The sequence below is a fragment of the Ranitomeya variabilis genome, chromosome 1, assembly GCF_051348905.1.
Source record: "Ranitomeya variabilis isolate aRanVar5 chromosome 1, aRanVar5.hap1, whole genome shotgun sequence".
NCBI lineage: Eukaryota > Metazoa > Chordata > Amphibia > Anura > Dendrobatidae > Ranitomeya > Ranitomeya variabilis.
The window spans coordinates 479,102,063-479,126,819 of NC_135232.1; the positions used below are offsets into that span (position 1 = coordinate 479,102,063).

A 24,757-nucleotide genomic window follows, 5' to 3' on the forward strand; every position below is an offset into this window, starting at 1 on the left:
ATATATATATATATGTATATATATATAAAGAGGGGAACAAAAGGATAGCGTCAAAAACGGAAAGGGCACCTACAATATGACCATAATACTTAGTTGCCACTACCCGAGCTACAAAGGTTGGCACCCTAAAATTATGTAATGGTGCCACCGCTCAATGCAGGCTAAGTCCTATTACTCCCAAATAATAATAATAATCTTTATTTTGATATAGCGCTAACAAATTCCGCAGCGCTTTACAGGTTGCACACATTATCATTGCTGTCCCTGATGGGACTCCCAAACTAAATTCCCTATCAGTATGTCTTTGGAATGTGGGAGGAAACCGGAGAACCCGGAGGAAACCCACGCAAACACGGGGAGAACATACAAACTTTTTGCAGATGTTGTCCTTGGTGGGATTTGAACCCAGGACCCCAGCGCAGCAAGGCTGCAGTGCTAACCACTGAGCACCTAAAGACTAGAAAAGGCAAAATAGCATCCTCACAGATATAATGATTTTCTCTCTCACAATGCATTGTTTTTAATAAAGACAATATAATACCAAGTATGGGTTCATGGTGCTCAGACTGACATTACTGAACAACCAGCAGGACTGGTTACAGCAGAGCTCTCAGTGGAATAGCATGATATATAGGACAGACAGCTGTAAAGTTCCAGTTAGCAGTTTAAGTTGGTTTAATCAAGTTTAAAACTCAAGGACTTTTTTAATAGAGAACTACTAGACACACCCAAAATAGCAAATAACCTCTAGCCACTTAAGGTACCGTCACATTAAGCGACGCTGCAGCGATATAGACAACGATGCCGATCGCTGCAGCGTCGCTGTTTTGTCGTTGTGTGGTCGCTGGAGAGCTGTCACACAGACAGCTCTCCAGCGACCAACGATGCCGAAGTCCCCGGGTAACCAGGGTAAACATCGGGTTACTAAGCGCAGGGCCGCGCTTAGTAACCCGATGTTTACCCTGGTTACCAGTGTAAATGTAACGTGACGTCACCGCTGTGCTCTGCTTTACGGCCGGCTAGCGCTGACACAGTGCAGGGAAGCGGACGCCGGGGGACCCGACAGACACCGGAATGTGAGTATGTAGTGTTTGTTTTTTTTACATTTACAATGGTAACCAGGGTAAATATCGGGTTACTAAGCCCGGCCCTGCGCTTAGTAACCCGATGTATACCCTGGTTACCAGTGAAGACATCACTGAATCCGCGTCACACACACCGATTCAGCGATGTCAGCGGGTGATCCAGAGACGAAATAAGGTGCTGGCCTTCTAGCTCCGACCAATGATATCACAGCAGGATCCTGATCGCTGCTGCATGTCAAACACAACGATATCGCTATCCAGGACGCTGCAACGTCACGGATCGCTATCGTTATCGTTGTTAAGTTGTTCAGTGTGAAGGTACCTTTTGTTATTCACAGTGACATCCAAAAGAAAGATATGGGAGGCAAAAAAAACTTGTTACTGCAAAATTGTGACAGATATGTAACTTTAAATTAGGGGTTCTTCACGTTGCGTTTATCCCCCAACGTTGGTTGTTCAATATGAATTGCTTTCTGATGGAGACAAAACCCCGATTCATTAAGAGTAGCGTTTTGTATATCAGACCTAATGAGGGACGTGCCAGAATAAGTTGGTGCATGTTATCAATGGTGTGTATCTACATACACCTTGCTAGAAATGTTATTGCAGTCAGGGACTGGAGTAACATTTCTAGAGAAAGAAATGGCACTACTTTTGAAAAATTTGCCACATCACACCCTAATCTGGCTCATCCCCATCTCTGCCTAAATTGGTGAATCTGCTTGAAGCTAGCGTGCAAATTCCAAAACACTCTAAAAATTTTTAAACTTTCAAAATGTTTTACATCAGAAAGAGTAAACACTTTAGGTGCAAAAAATGTTTTGAAAAATTGCCATATTTTTGAGCAACGTGAGGTTGTATTGTAATCACGAGCACAAGTAGCTGTCATGACAAATCATTGGCGTCCCGCGATCACTTGACAGGGGCCCTGATGGGAGGGATTAATGTCATGCTTCCTGCCCGCATATGTCAGAGATTGACAGAAGGATTTAATTCTTTGTTGATTAAATTCGTCATTATGTGTGGGGAAAGATGTGGGTTCGGCGTGCAAGCCCACATCAAAGGCAGGGACATGACCTTTGACGTAAATATTCTATCTCTCAATGTTAAAATTAACCTACCCTTAAAATTATAAACTGTTCATCAGCACAGGATCAAATACTTATTTCCCCCACTGTATTGTCCACGGAGCACAGATGAGACTACAGTGCAAAAATGATATGAATTAATATTAGAGATGAGCAAATTGATTAATTGTGAATCAAATTTGTGTCACATTTTTAGGAATTCACTGAATTTGATGAATGTGAACAATTTGCAATTCTCTTTGTTCAAATTGTCAACATTTTGTATATTGCAACAGATTGCATCAGCCAGAGAAGACTCACATGACATTGGATGTGGCGGGGCGGGCTGCCCCATAATGCCTTGCAACTATTACTTTTACATGTTACTGCACATAATCAGGAGGGACTATCATAGCCTGTATAAAAGTAGAGGTAGGAAATGCAGCAACCATTTTGGGGTATATCTGTATAGTGAGAGGATCACAGCTCACAACTTAGAAACAGGGATAAAGAAAGACAGACATTTAGATGCGAACAAATTCTGTAAATAGTTTGTGTGGTATCATAGCAGTGAAGAGTAGTTACCATCAATTTGCCAATAGCAATATTTATTGAGGTCACTTTGACATTACTAAGGTTGAGTTTGCGTTTGTAGCTTGAAAGGGGTAGTACACAGTCCTAGGAGACCTCAGAGTGTTACATATATCTTTGCAGGGCAATTGATGTATTCACCAGGACTCGTTTCACTAAAAATTTAATTTTGGGGAAAAATTTAGCGAATGTGGTCAACTTGAATTTCAAAAGATTCAGTCATCTCTAATTACTATGTACTTATTTTAGTTAATATAATATATGATATATGTCAAACAAACTAGAAAGGATACTGACATTCTTCACTGTTAGAATGTTTGCAGTCCCAGGGATGAAGAAATTTGGTTTTCGGAAGTCCATAAATTTTCATGGTGAAAGCTGGGCATATGAAAGACCGGCTTTTGCTGTCTTCTCTGTCTGTTCACAATGCTTTTGAATGTATCAAACCTAACCTTTGGGACACATTTATTTATTTTTGTCAGAAAAAAATCAAATATTCTTTCTTCATTGAATTGTTTTTCCTCATAAGCACACCCCTCAAAAAAGAATAATAAAAATTAATTCCTAATCAATTCTAATCAAGCAGACATTAGCGAATCCACTTGCCATTTCCTCCCTGTATATAGTTCTGTACTGACATAGCCATATGAACTGGAAACAAGCGACGAACAGCGACTGAATGTACCTCTAGGAACAATTCTCACCCTGTTATCCAGGAAGGAAGGATCATGTGCTGTGTTTAGATGAAACACCACATTGAACAAAAGGCATGATCATTTGTATTCAACAAGGAGTTCCTCTCATTAAGAAGCTTAAGAGGTGGGAAACACAAGGAATTTCCAGATGGAGACATACCTTACTTTAAGAAAAAAAGAAAGATCAGGGGTTTTATACATTCAGTGTCAGACTGAAGAACATTGGGCCCATCAGAGGATTTGATTCTGAGGCCCATCTTTCTCCCCCAATCAAGAGCTCCATAGCAGCTGGAAGTTTTGAACTATGAACTCTCCTGAAAAAGAAGCCAGGGCCCACTGGAGGAATCTCTGGTTCTCTGGTGGGCCAGTCCAACCCTGTATACGTTTGTACTCGCCCAACATAATACCAGAGGATCACAAGAGGAAGATTCATCCAAAGACAACTCCATTTGAAGCAGGCTATGGTGCTACTTAATTGTTTTAAGGGTTTATTTTTAGTTTTAGTCCTGCTGCCCGAACAACGTGTAGTATGGATCAACGTCTAGCTCTTTTATGACGGTATGTTTTACTATAAAATGCTGTAGTGTTTCAGGGAAAACATACTTTGAAAAGATGTTCAGGAACTGTTTACATATAAATAAGAAGAAACTTGACAATCTAGGTGATCGACCTCAGACTAGTCAGCTGAGAGACATTTTCCCCAACCACATTTTTAAACTATGTTTTTTATTAAACACCTTTGAAGAATCACGTGACAGGTTTCCTATTGGGCAAAACATTTACTAGAAGTACCCATAGAATCCTATATTGCAGATATACAGTATTTTCACACAGGACAATAACAGTCTGCACGGTGGCTCAGTAATGTGCACTCTTGCCTGTTAGCAGTTGGGTTTTTATTTGACTATGGGCATCATGTATATGATGTTCTCATTGTGTTTACATGGGTTTCCTCCCAGTTTATCCTTTATTCTCTCACAATTAGAAATTATACTAACAGCTTAACTAGCTTTCTATAAATATGGTCCTGATGTGTATTTGTATTCCCGAGGAACATTAGATTGTGAGCGCTATTGGGCATATAGACAGTGGACCCAATTCATCAAGCCAGGTGATTTACTGCACAATGAATGGTATAAAAACTGATCCCAAAAACACAATAACGGAATTGTTTTTTTTTTCCATCTCACTAAGAAGTTATTCCTTGTTTTTCAATACATTGAATGGTAAATGTAAAGGTGCCATGCCATTAAAATACTCTTCTCATAAAGAAAAGAAGCCATCATACTTTACAATGAGATAAGGCTCTGCATCTTCCCTGCCTCTTCCTGAACTCTAAGGGTAGGGGCTGTATTGCATTATTTCATGAAGACTGTGCTAACTAATAAATACTTTTCTAGCCTTTAAAGGGAATCTGTCACCCCCTGGACGATTTCTATCTATTACTATGGGCATACAGGTAATAGAGTGGTTAAACGGGTCTCACCTGTATGCCTCATAGCTGTGGTGTAGACATTGAAAAATTGACTTATAATCTTTTATGTTAATGATATCTTCCAGGTTCCGGGGTGTGCGGCTCCTGTAAGAAATCACTGCTTCCTCTATTCATTATACAATCACCCCCCCTCCCATCAAAGTCATACTGACCTGGTCGGCACTGTATTCCCGCACATGCACTGTGCGATCGCGCGGTTACGCGAGCACAGTCTGCCCTTGTATGGTCAGTGTCTGCATTGATGTTTGGTGCAGGCACAGTGCCAGGTGCATTCTCATCACCCTCTCCTGTCTGCAGCGGCTGCTCACTTCACACAGGATCATTCAGTAACAGTCAGCCAACTCTGACAGGAGAGAAAGATGAGAGTGTGCCTGCACTGACACTGCAGAATCTGAGTGCACATACACAGTGTCTGTGCAGACACACTCTTATCCCTCTCTCCTATCAACATCAGCCTCTTGCTATTGTGTGATCCTGTGTGCTGCCAGCGGCCTCTGCAGACAGGAAAAGTGGATGAGAGCATGCCTGCATGAACACTGTGTGTGCTCTTGGCTGCTGCAGTGTCAGTGTGTGCAAGGATGGAGATTCAACTGACTCATCGCACCAGAGCACGGGCTCTCAGTCAACAAAAGAGGAGATGCGGCCACGCCAAGGGTGTATGGAGGACCCCTCATTTGCATAAGAAATACAATAATTTTATAGAAAACAAAATCTATCTTAGAAGTATGATTTTTATAGGGGCAACATCCCCTATATGAATGTGCAAGAGGTTTAATTTGTGTTTTCGGGTTACAGACTTCCTTTAACCTCCTTAAATTGCGGAAGCCAAAAAGTGCGCATAAATCCTGCTGCTCGGTATGTACAGACAATGCAGGAAGCCTGTATTTTATTAAAAAAAAAATTTAAAAGCTACAAAATTGAAAATGAAACGTTTCTCTTTTACATACTTACATTTAACATGAAGCCAAATCCATATTATGAGACAGACCAGTTTTCAGCATTGTAACATTACTATGGGACATCCGATGATAAACCCATCAATGAGATGATTAAAAGTCAAAATAAAAGTACAATCTGATGTGAGATGGGGAATTCCACTAGGGAATTTATCTCCAGCTGATTGACCTACAGTAAAAAGGGAAGTTCTGCAATTCTTTGAAATTTAGATTCAAGAACTAGCGTTTCATTTTCAGAACTGACCTAAACAGAATACATAGTATAATGAAATATATGTCAGGATGTGGCTTTTGAAAGCTGATCTGGATTGGAAATGCCACAGGTCCAGATTTGGATTGGAAGATCCCTACCTATGTACTTTCAAACTGACATTCAGATACTGTATGTTGATTTTCTTACATGACTTAAAGGGAACCTGACAGATGATACACGCTGCCCAATATATGGGCAGCATGTATCAGACACTGGCTGTATGATTATCAGCCATGAATGCCAGCTTCAAGTTCCCTATAGAGACTATTAAATACAGTAAAAAGTGAAAAGAAAGTTTTTAAAAATAGGAAAAAAATATAAAAAAAATACAAAAGCCCCAATAAATATAAAACAATTAAAAAATAATATGCATATTTGGTATTGCTGCTTTCGTGAAGCTCCAATCTATCAAAATATAAAATGAATCCGATACGTAAATAACATAAAAGAGAAAAAAATCTAAACAAAACAATACGTTTTTTGCTGACAACAACATTGCAATAAAATGTAATAAGAGTTGATCAAAACATAGTATCTACCCCAAGATGCTATTAATAAAAACATCAGCACAGGGAGTAAAAAATAAACCCTAACACAGTCATATATCCCAAAACATTAAAACGTTACGCGACCCAATTTTTTCCACCACTTCAATAAAAAAATCAAATATTCATGTTTGCTATCTGCGTACTCAGACTGACCTGGAGAATCATATTACAAGGTTAGTTTTTACCATATAATGAACATGGTAAATAAAAATTTCCAAAATTGTGAAATTGTCCTTTTCTTGCAATATCAACACACTTTGTATATTGGAAAACAGGAAAAATATTCCATGTGGTAGAATGAATGTTGTAATTTAAAAGTACAACTTGCGCCACAAAGAAAACAAGCCCTCATACGGCCATATTGATGGAAAAATGAAAAAGTTATGGTATTGGAAGAAGGGGAGGAAAAAAATGAAGACCAAAAAATGGAAAATGGCAGTGTAATGAAGGGGATAATAGTTGTCTGAGGAATTTTTGCCATGCAGAATCCTCTGAGGAACTTTTGCCATGCAGAATCCTCTTGTCTACCCAAATTATAAACATCTGCTACTGGCAGCTCCCTTTGAAATTGTCCACCAATGATATCCAAGTTGAATTTGATTGAAGACAAATCCTGAGATGCTGCAGCCTTGCAGCTCCTGCTTCTCACTTTAGCACGAGCAACATTAAATGGGGTTGTTGTGTTTGAAAAATGGCTCCTGGAACACTACAGTGACATTAGTACCACTGGTTCAACGAGCAAATCAATGTAATGCTGAGCGGTTTACATGGAATAAAGACTAGAGGGGTCACGCTACTGGATATTATGCTACCGAACTCCCGGAAGTAGGACCATGTGTAACATTCCCACATAAAAGCCTCTTCACGGCACTGCCCATGTGGTCTTAAGACTAATCCCCAGCTTTAACTGTGGCCAAGAAAGAATAGGGTAGGTCTTCATTCCAGCCTCCTTTGCGGTCTTGCTATGCATCATGATATCCTTTGGAAATAGTGGCTTGAGGTCAATGGAAGATCTGTAGTTGAACGTCTGGCACATAGCCCAATGTCATGCAGATGCCTTCTTCTGGTTAATGTTTAACATCTTATGCTTAGCATGTGACATCCAATTTCACTTGCAGTACAAAATGGATCAATCATGGAACCAGTGACACAAACATATCTTCAAAGATTCCAAATAGTTGTATTTCAACACAACCATGCCAGGCCGCATATTGCTAGTGCTATTATGAACGGTGCTACCTTGGTCTTCAACATCTATGTACTTGTCTCTCATCGTGCACATCTGGGACATCATTCGTCGACAATTGCACAGAGAACTGCCAGTAGTGGAACTTGATGATTTGCATGCCCAAGTGCAATCACCATGGCAGAACATTTCTCAAATAATGATTAATAATTTCATTAATAGCAGCCAATAGCAACAAATGGCATTGTGGGTTATAAACAATCAAGTTATAGAGAATGTATAACTTGTGGAGAAGGTTGAACTTGATGAAACAATGTCTTTTTACAACATGTGTTATATGTAACTAAGACACTGGTCTTCGTCAATTTCATTATCTGGACAGCATCTATGTAAAGAACATCGGTATCATATCATTTCAGCATTTAAAAAGTTTTACATTTTCATACATCTATTTTCTTTTACTGTCCTAATTTCAAAAGCTCAATATAATCATAGTAGCATATTCACATGTGGAAGATTTTCTGCAGAGACATCTCAGTGGAGTCGCATCTTCATCACTGGCACTAGACCCGGAGAAGGTGAGTACCTGCTCTGCTTGTTATTTTAGGTATTTTAGCTTTTCCTGGAAGTGGAAAACCCTGTTAAAGAAAGTCTGTCAGCTCTGACATGTTTGATTAGAAAACGTATATCCTCCGTGGAATTGCAGTTGCATATTTTCTTATTATGGACCTAATATAGTCTGATCCTGTGTTCACATTACTTTGACATGTGTAGGAACACACCACCAGGAAGAAATTGAACATCCAGTAGTCAATTTACTTAAATTGGAGGAATGGATTGGACGAACAATACAACGCCCAAAACTCTCAAAGAACAAACTGTTCTGATAACACCAGCTTACTTTCACTTGAGGTAAGTATGTGCATACACTCTTCTGATGGGTCATTTCTGCACTTTGAAATAATTACACTTTTGATACTTTAGTTTCCTTGTGATTAACAGTGAATGTGGCAGCTTTCCAGCACTAACTTCCAATGCAGAATAGAAACATACCATGTCATCATAAAATAACCTGACAATTTCCTTTACCAGGACCCCAAAGGTCATTATAGTTGCTTTTACTTAGGTTGTCCCTTCAGAACTGTCAAATCTTTAAAGGGGTATTTCCATCTCAAAGATCCTATCCCGATATGTAGTAAGTGTAATAATGACGGTATTAGCAAATACCTCCAATTAGAAATGTAGCATAGTTCTTCTGATTCATTATGCTTTTTACCCCATGTGCAGGGCATTGCAGTAGCTTAGGTATCCATGGTTACAACCACTCATATAGTTATGACAGTTAGCTGTTAGTGGTCGTAACCATGCTTACTAAACTACTGCAATACCTGCACATAGGGTAAGCGACAGTACGCCAATACAGTTATATTCTGTGGCAGAGCAGGGAGAATCGATCTCCCTGCTCTGCCACCCGGCCGCTATGGGGCCCTGGAGCAGGTGGGGGGGCCCGGTGCCAGCAGTGGGCCCTCCCGGCCCATCATCGCAGGTTCAACTGTATCACTGCTGTATCACATAAAAGAGTATACTTACCTTACTTACCTCCTGCACCATTCTATCACCCTGAGCCCTGTGTCCCCTACCATCTCTGTGACATAAAAAGAAATGTCACATAATGGCTGCAGCTGTCACATGACATTGTTTATACCACAAGTTCGTCGGGGGACACAGGGCTCATAGCGGCCAGACGGCTCAAGAGTAGAAAGTAACTATACTTTGTTTTATTTAAAAATGTTTTCTGGTTATAGCTTTCTGGCCTCCCTACGTTCAGCACTGCCTATCTTCCGCTGCTGTAGTCTCTGTAGACAGAAGGGGCTGTTGAATTATTTGATTGGCTAGGGTGGTGATGTAGTAGTGATCTCACCACTACAGCCAGTAAACAAAGAGTGGCGCAAAGGTGGAGAGGACACTGGGAGAGTAATGGTCTGCCTACCTGAACCGGTAAATATCTGCAGAATTTAAAAGGGGCTGTTTTGGAGTGGACAGTCCCCTTAAAAGGGTTTTCCATTAACACATTCCTTCTGTACAATGGATTGCGCTGCATGAAAACAGCAAATTAAGAAGTTACTCACCTTCTACTGCTCCAGTTATGCATCTGTATTTGCAGCGGTGACATCGTCACTATGACTAATAGTTCAGCTTATTGGTTCGGCTCTTTGCTACAATCACAAATTCTCATGTGGCCCCTTAGATAAATTAATTGCTCCCCCCTGGTTTAACTTGTAATCATTCCATGGTCAATCAATGAGATAAAATAAATCAATTTGGCTACATATATATAGGCTCAGAGACAGATGAGGAGCAGTATGAAAATTAGCAGGTTATGGGTGCTGTGTTACAGATCCATACAGCGCTTATTCATAATATCAGCATGTGCAGGCTAAGGTTACGCCACACAGAGGTTTTGTAGCGCAATAGTAGTATTCCATAAATAAGAATTGGAAATGCAGAGTTGCATGTAGAATACATTCAACAGAAATGAAACCTGAAGCAATATATCAAACAAGTGAAAAATAAAAAAATTCACACATAAATGCAACTCTGACAAAAGGCTAATCATTGGGATAACAAAGCGGTTTTGCACGGCTGTGGAGCAGTCTTAAAACCTGTATGCAAAACAGTTAAAAACAAACTCTTTAGCATAGGTAGTTTTACTTTCTGTTTATTTAAGGTGATACTATGCGTCTTTTACTACTAATGCCAAGAATGATAAATTCTAATTATTGCATACTGGGATTATGTAATCATAATATTTTTCGGTCCATCTAACCATACCTGTCCAGGAGAATAAGAAAAACATATTTGAAGATGTTTCACACATTTCATATATTCAACCTAAGGTGCCCCTGCCCACACTTTGTTTCTTTTGCATTGACACCCTAAAAATATCAAGTGATTACTATTTGGTGCTAGAGGTGTAGATTACAAGATAATGCAGATGACCACCATTGGTACTCAATGTTCTAGATCACATTTCAAAGTCATTGATTGTTAACTGCAAAAGCTGGTATCTCGGGGAAACGCACGTCAGGGGCACATGTCCCAGTCAGATATTAGACAGTAAATAGGGTCTGAAACAAAGTAATCTAGATAGAGTTAATGATAAATCCTATACATTGACAAGCGCTGCTATAATGGCATGACCTGACAAGCTGCAGATAATTTAACAGTTTGTTTATATTGTTCATATTGTTTATGTGCACTGACTGATTCTGATCACCAGCGTGGTCACTGACCGAGGGTGACCACGCCTGCAGCTGCTACACTTACACATGATCTTTCACGTGAGCTGCATCCAACAGATTACCCAGCAGCGTGCTTGCAGTTATGTAGTGATTGTTACCGCGCAGCAGCGGAGATACATAACCACTGCTACGAGGGGCTGCTGATAAATCTTCGGCTTTGTGATCTTTTTTTGTTTCTATAGTAACGATTGTTACATCACATGAAAGCCTTATGTGTCTAATATATGTTTTCAAAATTTTTTGTTTTTTAGCTTATGGCAACAGTGTTCTACGCATGCAGGAAAACAAAATTGCGGAGTCTAATGCGATATTCACAGCAAATGAGAGCAGAGGAGTGATAAAATCTTGTTTCTGCAAGGAAAGTCCGTAAAGGATATTCATAGTGATATGTCGCAGACATTGGGGGACCAATGCCCTTCATATTCTGCAGTTAAGAACTGGGTTGCCAAATTTAAAATGGGCCACTTTGGCACCAACGATGAGGAACATTCTGGTCGATGGAGAGTGGTTGTTGTTTCGGAGATCATCGATGCTGCGCACAACCTCATACTGGAGAATCGTAGAATTTCAGCTAAAGCAATAGCAGACATCATGGGGATTTCCCATGAACGTGTTTATGTAATTATCAATGAACATTTGGACATGAAGAAGCTATCTGCAAAGTGGGTCCCCAGATGTTTGACAACAGAAAAGTATGCGAGTTAAAACTTCCTGGTCCATTTGTCAACATTTCAAGACTGATAAGAACTTCCTGGATCTACTGGTCATTATGGACGAGACCTGGATTTATTTGTATGACCCTGAAACCAAGGAGCAGTCAAAAGAGTGGAGGTACAGTGGTTCTCCTTATCCAAAGAAGTTCAGGGTGCAAAAATCAGCTAAGGTGATGGCGTCTGTGTTCTGGTATAAAGAGGGCGTGCTGATAGTGGACTACCTTCAAAAGGGTTCCACCATCCATGCAAGGTATTACATTGAACTTTTGAACCAATTGCAGGCAGCTCTGAAGACCTAAAGGCGCGGCATGCTGTCCAAAGGAATCTTGTTCCTGCAAGACAACACCTCTGCGTACACTGCACAAGCAACCAAGGCAAAACTGGCAGAGCTGGGCTTCCAGCTGGTTGACGACCCACCTTAGGGTACCGTCACACAGTGCCATTTTCATCGCTACGACGGCACGATTCGTGACGTTGCAGCGTCGTATAAGTATCGCTCCAGCGTTGTATACTGCGGTCACACGTTGCAATACACGGCGCTGGAGCGATAATTTCATGACGTATTTGCGATGTAGAAGCCGTTGGTTACTGTGCGCACATCGTATACAACCTGTGTCACACAATGCAATCATGCCGCCACAGCGGGACACTAGACGACGAAAGAAAGTTTCAAACGATCTGCTACGACGTACGATTCTCAGCGGGGATCCGGATCGCAGTAGCGTGTCAGACACAGCGATATGATAAATGCATCGCTGGAACGTCACGAATCGTGCCGTCGTAGCGATCAAAATTGCACTGTGTGACGGTACCCTTACTCACCAGATCTAGCTCCCTCTGACAACCATCTATTTGCAAACTTGAAGAAACACCTCAAGGGTACCAAATTTCACACCATTTTTGATGCCATGGCTGCTACGGATGCCTGGTTTGAGGCACAACTGAAATCTTTCTTTTTGCAGGGCTTACAGAACTTGAAATACCAATGTAAGTAGTGTTGTGACATCAGTGGAGAGTATGTGAAATAAATGTAAAGTTTCATCATCCTATCTTGTTTCTTTCTGGGGAAAACCAAAGACTTATCAGCAGCCCCTAGTATAATGGCATGACCTGACAATCTGTAGATAATATGACAGTTTGAAAAAGAACTGGACTGTTGCTCAGTGGTCCAAGGTGTTGTTTTCAGATGAAAGTACATTTTGCATTTCATTTGGAAATCAAGGTCCAAGAGTCTGGAGGAAGAGTGGAGAGGCATACAATCCAAGCTGCTTGAGGTCTAGTGTGAAGTTCCCACAATCAGTGATGGTTTGGAGAGCCATGTCATCTGCTGGTGTAGGTCCACTGTGTTTTCTCAAGACCAAAGTCATCGCAGCCAACTACCAGAACATTTTAAAGCACCTCATGCTTCCCTCTGCTGACAAGCTTTTAGGAGATGGAAATTTCATTCTCCAGCAGGACTTGGCACCTGTCCACACTGCCAAAAGTACCAATACCTGGTTTAAAAACAACAGTATCATTGTGCTTGATTGGCCAGCAAACTCGCCTGACCTTAACCCAATAGAGAATCTATCAGGTATTGTCAAGAGGAAGATGAGAGACACCAGACCCAACAATGCACATGAGCTGATGGCTGCTATCAAAGCAACCTGTGCTTCCATAACACCTCAGCAGTGCCACAGGCTGATTGCCTCCTTGCCACGCCACCTTAATGCAAAAGGAACCCCAACCAAGTATTGAGTGCATTTACTGAACATACATTTCAGTAGGCCAACATTTCGGATTTTAATATCATTTTTCAAGCTGGTGTTATAAAGTATTCTAATTTACTAAAATAATAACTTTTGGGTTTTCATTGGCTGTAAGCCATAATCATCAACATTAACAGAAATAAACACTTGAAATACATCACTCTGTTTGTAATGACTCTATATAATATGAGTTTCACTTTTTGTATTAAAGGACTGAAATAAATTAACTTTTTGATGATATTCGAATTTACTGAGAAGCACTTGTACATGGATTTAATTAATTTTAGTTAATTTATTATTGATATTTAATAAAATTAATAAAAGTTACATTTTATTCACAAATCCTTTCCCCCTTCCCTTTCCCATTTGTCTATAATTTCCAAGTGGTGTACACTATTGTGAATAAATGTCCAATGAGATTTGACAACTTAAATACTGTCAATTGACAATTTGTGTCTGAACTCTACAGGCACTCTGTTCATGACATGAGGTTTTATCGGGATTTCTCCTTCTGTAGATGAATACAGACCTCCCAATACAACATGGATTAGTCAAGTGCTTTCATTCTGACTGGCTTTGAACTTTACCCTCAAATGATATACTGTAGAAGCAGATGTCTCCATAGGCTATATGAGCAGTGAGAATTCCTAAGTGATGTTGCAGATGAGTGCTGGTGTTTTGCTGGGAAGTGGAGGGTGGAATTTCCTTTAAAAGTTGGAACCTTGTCAGATAGCCTGCCATGCGCTCTGACAAATACTTTGTGCAACTACTCCCTGGAATGTATTAGTTTAGGGACTTATTGTAACAAGTTCTATTTCATGTATGTCCTCCACAGGATATGATTTTATCTGTTGGGAATGAATTATATTTTTTTAAAATGGGAACAGTCTCATTATCCATCTCAGGAAAAGGATATGCCATAAATTGTTTATATCTGTGTACAGTGCTGGACTGAAGTTACACTTCAAATACAAAGAATCTGCTCTACTGCCACTGACCCTAGAATTATGATTTACTGCCACTATAACTAATGGCTAAGTAATGTTTCCCATGATTAGTATAAAATAAGAAATTAATGAATGCTCATGGAAGAAATTCACACCACCAAAAACCAACTCTCAGTGCTTCTCATTTCTGAAGAGATGGTTTCCTGCAGAGCACATTTGGTGGATTTGTCAGAGTTAAAGAGGTAGTCCTATTTTAGATATTTACAGCATATCTACTGCACAAGAGAAAATGTAATATTAGGATGAATTTATGACATCTACATGGTTATCTTTGTATAAAGAACCATAAAAAAACTTCAACTTTTATTGCAGTCTGTGCCATGGGAATATAGCAGGAATTCGAGCCAGGGAGGTTCTTTTGGCAATCCTGGGTCATGGTCCTGGAAACTTGAGTTATTGACTGTGGATTAAAGGATGACTTGGATATATGAAAGGTGTGGGGGGTCAGACAGGTTTGAGTGTGTTAGGTGTCAAGTTCCCGCCGCTGCACAGGGGGAATCTCACACCCATTCTTCCTCAGTCACAGAGGATTCTGTTCAGCAGAGACATCGGTCCCAGCGTCTTGCTCATGCTGATGCTGTGAATCTGGTTACTGCTGCCATCCCAGGTCCAGCTATTGTAACCAGCATTAATCATCAATGAGCAGATGCTCCTGGGACTAAGTCCTGCTTTTTGCCTACTGGGCATGCCCATGAGACAACCTCTCATTGGAGGTCAGAGGTCACATGCCCAGGTCCTCAAGCGGCTCTGATTGGACCATTGGACCATTGGCAAGGTCCCAGAAGGCTGGGAGTATAAGAGGTTTGCATGGCCACTTGGCCATGCGCTAGTATAACCTGATATTGTGGTGTGTGTGGATGCATGTATGATACTGGTGCAAGCTCCTAATTATCCCCTTCCCTAGCGTTGTTGCATGAGTCTGGGTGTTTGGAGCGGAACTAGTGCCAGTTAGTGCATACCAGCACTGAGCACGATCTACCAGCGTCAACCAGAGGTGTTCGCCAGTGCGACAATTAGTGCACGTATTTCTATTCCCTAGTTAGGGCTGTTAGTGGCGTTTGGCAAAGCGACGCTGTGTGCACTCAGTGCGCTAAATTTATTATTTAGTTTTTTCTGGCATCGCAGGTGTGGTGCCGTGCATTAGAGGGTCTAGAGGGACTCTAACCTCATGTCCTTGGGGCAGAGTCCTGTGACCAAACACTAGCGCACATTCTGCGGTATTGTGGCTCTGAGAAACAACAGAGTCCATCTTTATACATACCGGGTGACGTTAACCCGTGTGTGTTCATTATTATACCACCATATAGTGTCCGCCATTACTAAACAGCAGGTAACATCTCTGGACCCCGGGCAGCGAACATACCTTATTACTGCTCTTTTATTATTTGGTGCGTTCCGCCAGCCCTAACAGTGTGTTCCATCATTAAAACCGTCAGCTCAGCGAAAAAATAAGCCCTCACACAGGCCCCAAATCCTGAAAATGTAAAACATTACAGGTCTCGGAAAATGGAGACACAGGCAAAAAATTTTGTTACAAATTTCTGATTTTTGTTTCACCAATTGAATAAAAATAAACTGTACATGTTTGATAGCTGTGTAATTGTACTTACCAGGTCACATGTATCATATAGTGAACATGGTAAATTCAAAACCGAAAAAACAATTGTGGAATTACACTTTTCTTGCAATTTCAATGCACTTGGAATTTTTTCCCACTTTCCAGTGAATCATATAATAAAATTAGTAATGTCATTGAAAAGTTCAACAAAAAGAAAGCCCTCATATAGCTATATTGGTGGAAAAATTAAAAAAAAGTTAAGGCTCTTGGAAGAAGGGGAGGAAAAAAACTAAAACGAAAAATAAAACTTTAATAAGTTTGAATCTTGCATACTCTAAAGAAGCCTAAGCTTTTTGAAAGTGTTTATTCTTTAAATTGTATGATTCAACACCCCATTTTTTTAAGTATTTGGGGTATGTGCACTGTGTTGGGGTGTGATTTATGCTCTATTTTGCAGCCTGAGTGGAAGGCGAGTTCAAGATTGAGTGAGTAGAACTAGATTTGCAGTCGCACTCACATTTTGTGCTGAGAAGTGTGTATGTGACATACAGTACCGTATATGCAAAAGAAGTCTAACATGCAGGTCTCCTAGTAGTATACAGATAGAGCTGAACATGCACTTCTTCATTACCAGTGGCACCAGATAGAGCCTAGTTCTCAAGATAGATGTGCTCTATCTCTGGAACGTGCACTGATAGCACATAAATGGCATCCTATGGATATCCTATATCCTATAAATGCATGTGATGGGAATATTGTTTAGGTTGCAGCATGACTATTATTTTGTAGAGTATAAGCAGATTTTCACCATGGATAAATACTCTTGCAATACAGAGGAAAACCTCTCATCAATTCTACAGCCACAATTGACAATTCTGCCTTATTGCTAAGCTGTGAAATCAACAACTGCACATACGTGCACATACGTGCAACTTATAAATATTCATACCCAAGAGCATATAAAATGTTTTACCCAAATTACTATTTATGACATGACCCCCAGCAATCTTAAGAACCACAGGGTTTGTTGCATTCTACAATTACTTCAAAATAGGTCATGCCAACCAAACAGAATGGATCTAAAGAATTTCTACAATTACCATTAATGTCAATAAAGCAAAACCATATGTGAACAATTATCTTTCCATTTTGGGAAATGGTACTGGGACTCATTATTTTCAAGGATGTTGGAGTCCAAGCTGAAGATCCCCATTTATTCTCATGACAGGGATAGAGTACTGGGACTCCTTATTTTTAAGTATGTGGGAGTCCAAGCTGAAGATCCCCATTTATTCTCATGGCAGCGATAGGGTCCTGGGACTCCTTATTTTTAAGGATGTGGGAGTCCAAGCTGAAGATCCCCATTTATTCTTATGACAGCGATAGGGTCCTGGGACTCCTTATTTTTAAAGGGAACCTGTCACCAGGTTTGGCCAATAAGAGTTACGGCCACCCCCTTTCAGGTCTGATATACAGCAATCTTTAATGCTGTATATAAGCCTCCGATCCAACCTGTAAGAGAAGAAAAATTACTTATTATACTCACCTGGGGGGGCGGTCCGGTCCGATGGGCGTCACTGGTCTTGGTCCGATGCTTCCCATCTTCTTGCGATGCCGTCCTTCGACTTGGCTCATGTGGATGACACGTCCAAGCGTCATCCACACAGGCTCCCCAGAATCCCTCTCCTGTGCAGGTGTACTTGTCTGCCTTGTTGAGGGCAGAGCAAAGTACTGCAGTGCACAGGTGCCGGGAAAGGTCCAAAAAGCCCAGCGCCTGCGCACTGCAGTACTTTGCTCTGCCCTCAACAGGGCAGACAAGTACACCTGCACAGGAGTAGGATTCTGGGTAGCCTGTGTGGATGACACATCATCCACATGAAGCAAGCAGTAGGACGGCATCGCAAGAAGATGGGAGGTGCCGGACCAAGAAGAACGACACCCATCGGACCGAACCATCCCTCAGGTGAGTATAATAAAAGTTATTTTTCTTCTCTTACAGGTCGGATCATGGGCTTATATATAGAATTATAGAATGCTGTATATAAGCACTGAAAGGAAGTGTCCGTAACTCGTATCAGCCAAACCTGGTGACAGGTTCATTGTAAGGATGTGGGAGTCAAAGATGAAGATCCTCATTTATTCTTATGGCAGCGATAGGGTCCTGGGACTTATATACAGAATTATAGAATGCTGTATATATACCCTGAAAGGGAGTGGCCGTAACTCGTATCAGCCAAACCTGGTGACAGGTTCATTGTAAGGATGTGGGAGTCCAAGCTGAAGATCCCCATTTATTCTCATGGCAGCGATAGGGTCCTGGGACTCCTTATTTTTAAGGATGTGGGAGTCCAAGCTGAAGATCCCCATTTATTCTTATGACAGCGATAGGGTCCTGGGACTCCTTATTTTTAAAGGGAACCTGTCACCAGGTTTGGCCAATAAGAGTTACGGCCACCCCCTTTCAGGTCTGATATACAGCAATCTTTAATGCTGTATATAAGCCTCCGATCCAACCTGTAAGAGAAGAAAAATTACTTATTATACTCACCTGGGGGGGCGGTCCGGTCCGATGGGCGTCACTGGTCTTGGTCCGATGCTTCCCATCTTCTTGCGATGCCGTCCTTCGACTTGGCTCATGTGGATGACACGTCCAAGCGTCATCCACACAGGCTCCCCAGAATCCCTCTCCTGTGCAGGTGTACTTGTCTGCCTTGTTGAGGGCAGAGCAAAGTACTGCAGTGCACAGGTGCCGGGAAAGGTCCAAAAAGCCCAGCGCCTGCGCACTGCAGTACTTTGCTCTGCCCTCAACAGGGCAGACAAGTACACCTGCACAGGAGTAGGATTCTGGGTAGCCTGTGTGGATGACACATCATCCACATGAAGCAAGCAGTAGGACGGCATCGCAAGAAGATGGGAGGTGCCGGACCAAGAAGAACGACACCCATCGGACCGAACCATCCCTCAGGTGAGTATAATAAAAGTTATTTTTCTTCTCTTACAGGTCGGATCATGGGCTTACATATAGAATTATAGAATGCTGTATATAAGCACTGAAAGGAAGTGTCCGTAACTCGTATCAGCCAAACCTGGTGACAGGTTCATTGTAAGGATGTGGGAGTCAAAGATGAAGATCCTCATTTATTCTTATGGCAGCGATAGGGTCCTGGGACTTATATACAGAATTATAGAATGCTGTATATATGCCCTGAAAGGGAGTGGCCGTAACTCGTATCAGCCAAACCTGGTGACAGGTTCATTGTAAGGATGTGGGAGTCAAAGATGAAGATCCTCATTTATTGTCATGATAGGGATAGGGTCCTGGGACTCCATATTTTCAAGGTTGTGGAAGTCCTTCCTGAAAATCTCCATTTTAATCTCATGATAAGGACAGGGTTGTGGGACTCACCATTTTCAAGGATGTCGGGGTTCTAGCTGAAGATCCCCATTTAATACTCATCATGACATTTGTGATCAAATATTTTAAGAGTGCTCTGTATACACTTTTACAATCTTTTTTGTAGTGTTCGATAGAGCAATACATTAATGCTTCATCTTGTTTTAGTATTTAAATTCTAATTCTCATTTCTGTATATATAACACAATAGTGGCGGTTCACTGTAATAAGTGATGATTTTGTAATCCCATCTGTTATTTGTGAATACACTAGACCAGTTTGTAACATAATAGAAACATCTTGTGATGAAATTGACACCATAACAGTTCACAGAATCAAATTTCCATGCTCGAAAATTATGGCTTACTACTAAGCAATGTTTCCCATGGAAATTCTGTATTTTATTAAAAGAAGTTTTGAGAAAAATGTTAACGGTCTCTTGGTTCTAACTATACTAAGACTAGCGTGGGAACATTATTCAAGAAAAAAATAGTCATTTCCTCCACAATTTGTCAAGTTTACATTACTGTAATGGAGGGTTCATGCTTTACACAGAATAGAACAAGTTACACACAAGATACTTCTAGAAAAATATTTCAGTATTTGCTGGATAGTGCAATAATAAATAATCTAAAGTAACATTTGTGCTATATTCTTTTTTCATGGGCTTCATTGATTAAAAATAATTCAAAGAAAATTATTCTCTTCCCCAATCACTGCAATATAGCTGCGGTTCCATATCATACACTACCCATGGGCAAGGTAAACGTGATTTCTTGTAGGCCTCAAAGAACAGTGTCATGGTATTCCAAAATTGATATGTTTTTTATTACAAGTGTCTGGTATCCAGATATGTGACCAAATTATATATGTGCACCTTCCCATACACTGGCCAACATATTTCAATAAAAATTTACTGCACCACTCCAGCGCTTTTGTATTTCACTGTTGGAGTGGTATCTCTAATGCATGTTCTCTGCTCCACGTAATATACCTACCAGTCACCATCTTCAGCTGTTCCCAGCACCGCTCTGGTTCCAATCCGCCATCTTATGACCACAACTCCTGACTGACCGTATGTCAGAGGTAACGGTCACAGGCGCTCAATGCAAGTCTATGAGAGTCTTGTTCTGGCCTCATTTTGGATCTCATAGACTTACACTGAGTTGTGACTTCTGATCTGCCCAACAACACAAGTAACAGAAGAGGACCAGAGCAGCGCCAAGAACAGAAGAAGACGGCAAGCAGATTACATGATGTGTTATTGATACCACGCCAGAGGTGAAATAAAAAAATGCCGGATTTTTCCTACAGGCAGCTGAAAATGGTCATAAAGGTGCATGTAGTAATATTCAGTGAAATCCCAAAATTGGACTTCACAGGTTGGAACTACGGGCAGCAAGTAATTTTTACATCCTGTGACTTTCATTTTAAGTTAGCAGCTATAATGTATCACTGTATCACTGAGGATTTTAGTAACTTTACAAGTATACAATTGCTATTGTTAGTTACAAGAAAAAGAAGCAGGAATCCAATCCGCTAAAAAAAAAAAATAATAGAGATGTCCAAGCCTGGGACAAAAATTGTGCAGTTACACTATGAGACTGCAGACTGTGGAATCATGTCAGCATGCGTTGTGAATACTGTCACGATTCCCTGATATTGCTGATGTGAGTAAACAATCACATGACCACATGTATCTGATTTGCATACTTGTGGTCACATGCTAACTATATGCACTTGACTTCTCAATAGAAGTGAATTGAGGGAGGTTGGACAAGTCTAGTAGGCAAGAGACCGCAGGAATGTAAACCGCATTCATGTGGTGGAATCATGACAGAGTGATTGTAGACTTTTGTTCCAAGCCAGAACAAACCCTATAAAGAGATTGTCTGGGACATCTAAAACATGGGCTAAGGCTTTGTTGAAGTGTTCATTCAGATATTCCATTTGTCTAAAAAATGGAGAAACAGAAAAATGGAATAAGTGATCCATTAAATCAGCTAAACCAAAAGCATGCAATACTTTTTTATGTTCTAAAAAATAGACCCAATAATAATAATTAATGGGACCTTCCCGCTTTCAATTACATATGATGTAACGGATCACTTGTTTCATTTGTATTCTACTAAAATGCAACAGACAAATGAAATGCTGAAATGACGCATGAATAAACACTTTTGCCATCAACTACCTAACAATAAAAATAATAATAATAATAATAATAATAATAATAATAACAAAATGAGCACTACTATCTTATTCAACACTACTATCTTATTCAATCCCTCACAGCTCTAGCTCCACCTCTTTGTTGGTCCCCACCAGTCTTACAGTGATGAGGACCAGAGCCACCAGACCTTGGTGAAACTTGCATGATATAATTGCTTCATGACCTACAAGCAATAAAGCAATGATGATTGAAGAGATCAGTAATGCTTATTAACAGAAAAGCCCAATTTTGGCCATACATTTAATATATCCCACAAGAACAAAATCCAACTTTACAGAGTGACTGTATTTTCTGGCACACAGAAGGATCTCCATCTGTGCCATCCATTCTTCCTAATAAGAAATATAGAGAGGTTCTTGTCCTGAGAACTTTAAATCTAATTCCTATTAACGAAGTTGGTTTTTGAGTCATGGATGATAGAAACTACTCTGTAAACACAGGGCAGCACCAATGTACTGGCAAGTGGTGGTCATTTAAAAAAAAAAGTTAAAGCACCACTCCAGCATTTTTTTATTGCAGCGGTGGAGCGGTGCAACCAATCTCAGTTTCCTGCTCCTAGCATTAAACTTACCAGCCCCTGTCTTCCGGTCGGTTTTCTGCATGTTACGACCTGCCAGATCATTCCAGTGTTTGCTGGGCGATCCAGAAGTCACAAATCAGTCTAAGTCTATGAGACACAGAACGAGGCCAGAACAAGGCTCGGATAGATTTACATTGAGAGCTTGTGACTGTTACCTCTGACTTGCGGTCAATCAGATGTTGCGGTCACAAGATGGGGTGGGACCAGAGCGGCACTGGGAAGAGCTGAAGATGGTGGCTGGTAAGTATAATACTAGGGGCAGGGAACTTGCCTTTGTGGCACTGCTCCAGCGCTGAAATAAAAATAAAAGATTGGAGTGCAGCTTTAACCTACACAAGAGGTTGATGATTTAGGAATGTGCCTGGAAAAAACACAAGTTGTCTTGAGATAAGAGCAGCAGTAAAACTTGGGCAGTACCACTATGGAGAATATTATCAATGAGTCATAATAATCAAAACTTTGACACAAACCATAGGAAAGTTTTGATCTTGCTTCATGGCAGAATAATTTACTAAAGGCAGCGAAGACTCCGGAGCATTAAGAGACAGAATAACGTCAAGATACCATACATCAAAATTTATCCAATGTAAGCTGACAACTTCTAATGTAAATCAAAAGTCTGCAGTTCTATGCAAAGTCAATATCCCCAGTAAACCCATAGGTAATCAAATATGCTTTAGTAAGGCTGTTATATGCTGAGAATACTGTAAAGGCACAACTGTTTTTTAAGCCCCTGAGGCGTCTTGATCCCATCGTTTCTCTTTCGAATATTCTCAAAGTAGTTACTTGAGCCAAGCAAAGTCATTTCCAGTTGATGAAGGGTTAAACACCTACTTATCCCAGCTATAGGCACATCATTAAATGAAGAAGCCCAATGTGCTGTCAAGTGTGAGACACTAATAGAATGGATTACTGCCTTTTTCCAGAGCTGAAGCCGCAATAACGAGGCAGTTTCTATAAATATGTCCTTCAATCACCCTCTGTAGACTTGTATATTTTCTTAGGAGACATGAGAACAGTATGGCTTCTAGCACTGAGCATCCCTGACATGACACTGCTGGACTCTGCAGCCTGTAATAGTGCTGCCAAACTTACAGTGGGTGCAGTAAAAACCTACATCAGTGTAATATTCATCTCCGGAAGTCTCATACGTTAAAAATTAAACAATCGGGTCTTACAGAGAAACTTGAAATAACTTTGACATGGGTTATGCATCTTCTACGTATCCTAAAGGCGTCACAAAAATGATCCAAAATATTTAGATCGGTGAAAAATAACAGCATCATTTTGTCTTATGCTGAATGCGATTTTCCTAATTGTTATATTAGGATTTGGAAGTATCCCCCATCCTCCAGAGTCACTGCGTCCCAAACCTACCTGACCTCAGCAGTCTAGTTTTGGTACTAGAAGCTGCAGATGCTGCAAGATGATTGCTGCATTCTGCTAAAACTACTGTACCTTAGTCCTTGAGGTTTATGCCGGCTCCAAATAGACGTTCTGTATCCCTTGGTCTTAAAACATCACAAGGATTTCCTGTTTCGGTGATGTGAAAAGAAGTCAAGAACTGCAGTAGCAGCAGGCACCACTCCACTTAATGTTGTTGCAACTCCTCCAGCCACAGTTATTTAGTTGCTGCCCATCATCAGTGGGTGTGGATGCTGCTCTGGCCAGTGTGTGGGCATATGCAGCAGCACTGTGACTGCTATGACATTGAGCTTCCCTGGGTCTCCACTACCTCCCTGCTGCTCTCTCTAATAAATAAATGAATGGGTTGGTTAGAGGTTTCACACTCATTCCAGTGCAATCAGGCTGTGGGATCCAAACTAGAAGGAGTGGATGTACACAGTGGGATGAGATCCAAGGCTGCTCACATTACACGAAGCTTGCCAATAGAAGCCTTGCTGCATTGTGAGCTATTATTTCACAGACAACTATTAAACAAGGAAGGGCAAAACAAGGACTGTTAACATTCAGTCTGCTGCTCTGCTATCCTTATCAAGACGACCTGTCTGCCCCCCTGACATGGCTGCTCTACATTCCCTTTGATAGAACAATTCTTTTCTTATACCATTTCTCTGCATGTATGAATATAAGTACACTAAATGGTGGCCCGATTCTAACGCATCAGGTATTCTAGAATGCACAGCCACGTAGTATATAACACAGCCCACGTAGTATATAGCAGAGCCACATAGTATATAACACAGCCCACGTAGTATATAGCACAGCCACGCAGTATATAACAGCCCACGTAGTATATTAAACAGCCACGTAGTATATAGCACAGCCACGTAGTATATTGCCAAGCCACATAGTATATAACACAGCCCACGCAGTATGTAACAC

The 24,757-nt window shown here is 40.8% G+C and overlaps 1 protein-coding gene across 1 annotated transcript in view; it reads right to left on the reverse strand.

Annotated features, from left to right (window-relative positions):
- Window positions 1-24,117, reverse strand: part of LOC143765042 (A-kinase anchor protein 2-like) — a 186,531-nt gene extending 162,414 nt beyond the window's left edge. Inside the window, exon 1 of the mRNA XM_077251316.1 lies at window positions 23,870-24,117. The gene's annotated coding sequence lies outside the window, so the exon portion shown is untranslated. The remainder of the gene's footprint in view (window positions 1-23,869) is intronic.
- Between the last annotated feature and the right edge of the window lie 640 nt (window positions 24,118-24,757).